Here is a 6491-nt window from a genome sequence, read left to right on the forward strand (position 1 = left end):
GGCATTTGGGGACCTGCAGTGTGGGTAGAAAACTCACCAAAGTGTCCTAAAATAGAACCGGGACCAGGGGGCCTCTTCCCCCACCAGGTGGCGGGCTTGGGGGGCTTGGTTTCCGGGTAGAAAACTCACCAAAGTGTCCTAAAATAGAACCGGGACCAGGGGGCATGCTCCCCCACCAGGCGGCGGGCTTGGGGGGCTTGGTTTGCGGGTAGAAAACTCACCAAAGTGTCCTAAAATAGAACCAGGACCAGGGGGCATGTTCCCCCACCAGGCGGCGGGCTTGGGGGGCTTGGTTTGCGGGTAGAAAACTCACCAAAGTGTCCTAAAATAGAACCGGGACCAGGGGGCCTCTTCCCCCACCAGGCGGCGGGCTTGGGGGGCTTGGTTTGCGGGTAGAAAACTCACCAAAGTGACCTAAAATAGAACCGGGCTAGGCGGCATGTTCCCCCACCAGGCGGCGGGCTTGGGGGGCTTGGTTTGCGGGTAGAAAACTCACCAAAGTGTCCTAAAATAGAACCGGGACCAGGGGGCATGTTCCCCCACCAGGCGGCGGGCTTGGGGGGCTTGGTTTGCGGGTAGAAAACTCACCAAAGTGTCCTAAAATAGAACCGGGACCAGGGGGCATCTTCCCCCACCAGGCGGCGGGCTTGGGGGGCTTGGTTTGCGGGTAGAAAACTCACCAAAGTGTCCTAAAATAGAACCGGGACCAGGGGGCATCTTCCCCCACCAGGCGGCGGGCTTGGGGGGCTTGGTTTGCGGGTAGAAAACTCACCAAAGTGTCCTAAAATAGAACCGGGACCAGGGGGCCTCTTCCCCCACCAGGCGGCGGGCTTGGGGGGCTTGGTTTGCGGGTAGAAAACTCACCAAAGTGACCTAAAATAGAACCGGGCCAGGCGGCATGCTCCCCCACCAGGCGGCGGGCTTGGGGGGCTTGGTTTGCGGGTAGAAAACTCACCAAAGTATCGGCAAAATAGAACCAGGGAAGGGGGGGATGTCGGTCACAAGGTGCCCGAGTCAGAGAACCAGGAAAACGGACATAAATCCAGAAAACCTCGGTGTCTGACTGCTCCTCAAAAAGTGGTCTTTTTGATGTCACGAGCGCAACCACCTAGAGGTTAATGGGGAGGGATGGTGTGAGCGCAAACGGATTTTTCCTAAGTGTGACTGCTCCTCAAAAAGTGGTCTTTTTGATGTCACGAGCGCAACCACCTAGAGGTTAATGGGGAGGGATGGTGTGAGCGCAAACGGATTTTTCCTAAGTGTGACTGCTCCTCAAAAAGTGGTCTTTTTGATGTCACGAGCGCAACCACCTAGAGGTTAATAGGGAGCGAGTACAACAGGGGAGGGAGTGAATGGGCTCGGACTGTGGCCGAGCCTGGTGCCTCAAAATCGGACAAGGTTGGACTGGAAGCCCGCTGAGAACTCTGGTTCTTTTGCCAGACGAAACGAATTTTTTCCGAGTGTGACTGCTCTGCAAAAAGTGGTCTTTTTGATGTCACGAGCGCAACCACCTAGAGGTTAATGGGGAGGGAGTGGAAAAAACGACAAAGTGTTGAGCTCCGGACCGGGATGGCGGGCGACTCGAGCGGTCATGCCCGACTTTGAGACACTTTGTCGCGGTCATGCGAGCGACCTCCACTGCTCCCCGGAGGTGCCCCGGACCGGGTTGGCGGGTGACTCGAGCGGTCCTGCCCGACTTTGAGACCCTTTGTCGCGGTCATGCGGGCGTCCTCCGCCGGTCCCCGGAGGTGCCCCGGACCGGGTTGGCGGGTGACTCGAGCGGTCATGCCCGACTTTGAGACACTTTGTCGCGGTCATGCGGGCGACCTCCGCCGGTCCCTGGAGGTGCCCCGGACCGGGTTGGCGGGTGACTCGAGCGGTCGTGCCCGACTTTGAGACACTTTGTCGCGGTCATGCGGGCGTCCTCCGCCGGTCCCTGGAGGTGCCCCGGACCGGGTTGGCGGGTGACTCGAGCGGTCGTGCCCGACTTTGAGACACTTTGTCGCGGTCATGCGGGCGTCCTCCGCCGGTCCCTGGAGGTGCCCCGGACCGGGTTGGCGGGTGACTCGAGCAGTCATGCCCGACTTTGAGACACTTTGTCGCGGTCATGCGGGCGTCCTCCGCCGGTCCCTGGAGGTGCCCCGGACCGGGTTGGCGGGTGACTCGAGCGGTCATGCCCGACTTTGAGACACTTTGTCGCGGTCATGCGGGCGTCCTCCGCCGGTCCCTGGAGGTGCCCCGGACCGGGTTGGCGGGTGACTCGAGCGGTCGTGCCCGACTTTGAGACACTTTGTCGCGGTCATGCGAGCGACCTCCGCCGGTCCCCGGAGGTGCCCCGGACCGGGTTGGCGGGTGACTCGAACGGTCGTGCCCGACTTTGAGACACTTTGTCGCGGTCATGCGGGCGTCCTCCGCCGGTCCCTGGAGGTGCCCCGGACCGGGTTGGCGGGTGACTCGAGCGGTCGTGCCCGACTTTGAGACACTTTGTCGCGGTCATGCGGGCGTCCTCCGCCGGTCCCTGGAGGTGCCCCGGACCGGGTTGGCGGGTGACTCGAGCGGTCATGCCCGACTTTGAGACACTTTGTCGCGGTCATGCGGGCGTCCTCCGCCGGTCCCTGGAGGTTCCCCGGACCGGGTCGGCGGGTGACTCAAGCGGTCATGCCCGACTTTGAGACACTTTGCCGCGGTCATGCGGGCGACCTCCGCCGGTCCCTGGAGGTGCCCCGGACCGGGTTGGCGGGTGACTCAAGCGGTCATGCCCGACTTTGAGACACTTTGCCGCGGTCATGCGGGCGACCTCCGCCGGTCCCTGTAGGTGTCCCGGACCGGGTTGGCGGGTGACTCGAGCGGTCATGCCCGACTTTGAGACACTTTGTCGCGGTCATGCGGGCGTCCTCCGCCGGTCCCTGGAGGTGCCCCGGACCGGGTTGGCGGGTGACTCAAGCGGTCATGCCCGACTTTGAGACACTTTGCCGCGGTCATGCGGGCGACCTCCGCCGGTCCCTGGAGGTGCCCCGGACCGGGTTGGCGGGTGACTCAAGCGGTCCTGCCCGACTTTGAGACACTTTGCCGCGGTCATGCGGGCGACCTCCGCCGGTCCCTGGAGGTGCCCCGGACCGGGTTGGCGGGTGACTCGAGCGGTCGTGCCCGACTTTGAGACACTTTGCCGCGGTCATGCGGGCGACCTCCGCCGGTCCCTGGATGTCGGGCTCCAGTGAGGTCGGCGGGGGAAGGCTCGGGCTGAGGCCGACTTCGGTGCCTCAAAGTCGGACAAGGTTGGATTGGAAGTCCGCTGTGTTGAGGACCAGTGGCATTCGGCGGTGGAACGCTCAGAACTTGGCCGACATCGGTGCCTCAACGTCGGACAAGGTTGGAGTGGATGACCGCTGATAACTCTGGTTCTTTTGCCAGACGAAAGAAATTTTTCCCGAGTGTGACTGCTCTGAAAAAAGTGGTCTTTTTGATGTCACGAGCGCAACCACCTAGAGGTTAATAGGGAGGCACCATAACAGGAGAGGGAGTGAAAAGGCTCGGACGGTGGCCGAGCCTGGTGCCTCAAAATCGGACAAGGTTGGAGTGGATGACCGCTGAAAACTCTGGTTCTTTTGCCAGACGAAAGAAATTTTTTCCGAGTGTGACTGCTCTGAAAAAAGTGGTCTTTTTGATGTCACGAGCGCAACCACCTAGAGGTTAATAGGGAGGCACCATAACAGGAGAGGGAGTGAAAAGGCTCGGACGGTGGCCGAGCGTGGTGCCTCAAAATCGGACAAGGTTGGAGTGGATGACCGCTGAAAACTCTGGTTCTTTTGCCAGACGAAAGAATTTTTTTCCGAGTGTGACTGCTCTGAAAAAAGTGGTCTTTTTGATGTCACGAGCGCAACCACCTAGAGGTTAATAGGGAGGCACCATAACAGGAGAGGGAGTGAAAAGGCTCGGACGGTGGCCGAGCCTGGTGCCTCAAAATCGGACAAGGTTGGAGTGGATGACCGCTGAAAACTCTGGTTCTTTTGCCAGACGAAAGAAATTTTTCCCGAGTGTGACTGCTCTGCAAAAAGTGGTCTTTTTGATGTCACGAGCGCAACCACCTAGAGGTTAATAGGGAGGCACCATAACAGGAGAGGGAGTGAAAAGGCTCGGAGGGTGGCCGAGCCTGGTGCCTCAAAATCGGACAAGGTTGGAGTGGATGACCGCTGAAAACTCTGGTTCTTTTGCCAGACGAAAGAAATTTTTCCCGAGTGTGACTGCTCTGCAAAAAGTGGTCTTTTTGATGTCACGAGCGCAACCACCTAGAGGTTAATAGGGAGGCACCACAACAGGAGAGGGAGTGAAAAGGCTCGGAGGGTGGCCGAGCCTGGTGCCTCAAAATCGGACAAGGTTGGAGTGAATGACCGCTGAACACTCTGGTTCTTTTGCCAGACGAAAGAAATTTTTTCCGAGTGTGACTGCTCTGCAAAAAGTGGTCTTTTTGATGTCACGAGCGCAACCACCTAGAGGTTAATAGGGAGGCACCATAACAGGAGAGGGAGTGAAAAGGCTCGGAGGGTGGCCGAGCCTGGTGCCTCAAAATCGGACAAGGTTGGAGTGGATGGCCGCTGAAAACTCTGGTTCTTTTGCCTGACGAAAGAAATTTTTTCCGAGTGTGACTGCTCTGCAAAAAGTGGTCTTTTTGATGTCACGAGCGCAACCACCTAGAGGTTAATAGGGAGGCACCATAACAGGAGAGGGAAGGAAAAGGCTCGGAGGGTGGCCGAGCCTGGTGCCTCAAAATCGGACAAGGTTGGAGTGGATGACCGCTGAAAACTCTGGTTCTTTTGCCTGACGAAAGAAATTTTTTCCGAGTGTGACTGCTCTGCAAAAAGTGGTCTTTTTGATGTCACGAGCGCAACCACCTAGAGGTTAGTAGGGAGGCACCATAACAGGAGAGGGAGTGAAAAGGCTCGGAGGGTGGCCGAGCCTGGTGCCTCAAAGTCGGACAAGGTTGGAGTGGATGGCCGCGGAGAACTCTGGTTCTTTTGCCTGACGAAAGAAATTTTTTCCGAGTGTGACTGCTCCTCAAAAAGTGGTCTTTTTGATGTCACGAGCGCAACCACCTAGAGGTTAATAGGGAGGCACCATAACAGGAGAGGGAGTGAAAAGGCTCGGAGGGTGGCCGAGCCTGGTGCCTCAAAGTCGGACAAGGTTGGAGTGGATGGCCGCGGAGAACTCTGGTTCTTTTGCCTGACGAAAGAAATTTTTTCCGAGTGTGACTGCTCTGCAAAAAGTGGTCTTTTTGATGTCACGAGCGCAACCACCTAGAGGTTAATAGGGAGGCACCATAACAGGAGAGGGAAGGAAAAGGCTCGGAGGGTGGCCGAGCCTGGTGCCTCAAAGTCGGACAAGGTTGGAGTGGATGGCCGCGGAGAACTCTGGTTCTTTTGCCTGACGAAAGAAATTTTTTCCGAGTGTGACTGCTCCTCAAAAAGTGGTCTTTTTGATGTCACGAGCGCAACCACCTAGAGGTTAATAGGGAGGCACCATAACAGGAGAGGGAAGGAAAAGGCTCGGAGGGTGGCCGAGCCTGGTGCCTCAAAGTCGGACAAGGTTGGAGTGGATGGCCGCGGAGAACTCTGGTTCTTTTGCCTGACGAAAGAAATTTTTTCCGAGTGTGACTGCTCTTCAAAAAGTGGTCTTTTTGATGTCACGAGCGCAACCACCTAGAGGTTAATAGGGAGGCACCATAACAGGAGAGGGAAGGAAAAGGCTCGGAGGGTGGCCGAGCCTGGTGCCTCAAAGTCGGACAAGGTTGGAGTGGATGGCCGCGGAGAACTCTGGTTCTTTTGCCTGACGAAAGAAATTTTTTCCGAGTGTGACTGCTCCTCAAAAAGTGGTCTTTTTGATGTCACGAGCGCAACCACCTAGAGGTTAATAGGGAGGCACCATAACAGGAGAGGGAAGGAAAAGGCTCGGAGGGTGGCCGAGCCTGGTGCCTCAAAGTCGGACAAGGTTGGAGTGGATGGCCGCGGAGAACTCTGGTTCTTTTGCCTGACGAAAGAAATTTTTTCCGAGTGTGACTGCTCTTCAAAAAGTGGTCTTTTTGATGTCACGAGCGCAACCACCTAGAGGTTAATAGGGAGGCACCATAACAGGAGAGGGAAGGAAAAGGCTCGGAGGGTGGCCGAGCCTGGTGCCTCAAAGTCGGACAAGGTTGGAGTGGATGGCCGCGGAGAACTCTGGTTCTTTTGCCTGACGAAAGAAATTTTTTCCGAGTGTGACTGCTCCTCAAAAAGTGGTCTTTTTGATGTCACGAGCGCAACCACCTAGAGGTTAATAGGGAGGCACCATAACAGGAGAGGGAAGGAAAAGGCTCGGAGGGTGGCCGAGCCTGGTGCCTCAAAGTCGGACAAGGTTGGAGTGGATGGCCGCGGAGAACTCTGGTTCTTTTGCCTGACGAAAGAAATTTTTTCCGAGTGTGACTGCTCTTCAAAAAGTGGTCTTTTTGATGTCACGAGCGC

This window comes from Callionymus lyra, unplaced genomic scaffold (assembly GCF_982586985.1).
Source record: "Callionymus lyra unplaced genomic scaffold, fCalLyr1.hap1.1 HAP1_SCAFFOLD_73, whole genome shotgun sequence".
In the NCBI taxonomy this organism is placed as follows: Eukaryota; Metazoa; Chordata; class Actinopteri; order Syngnathiformes; family Callionymidae; genus Callionymus; species Callionymus lyra.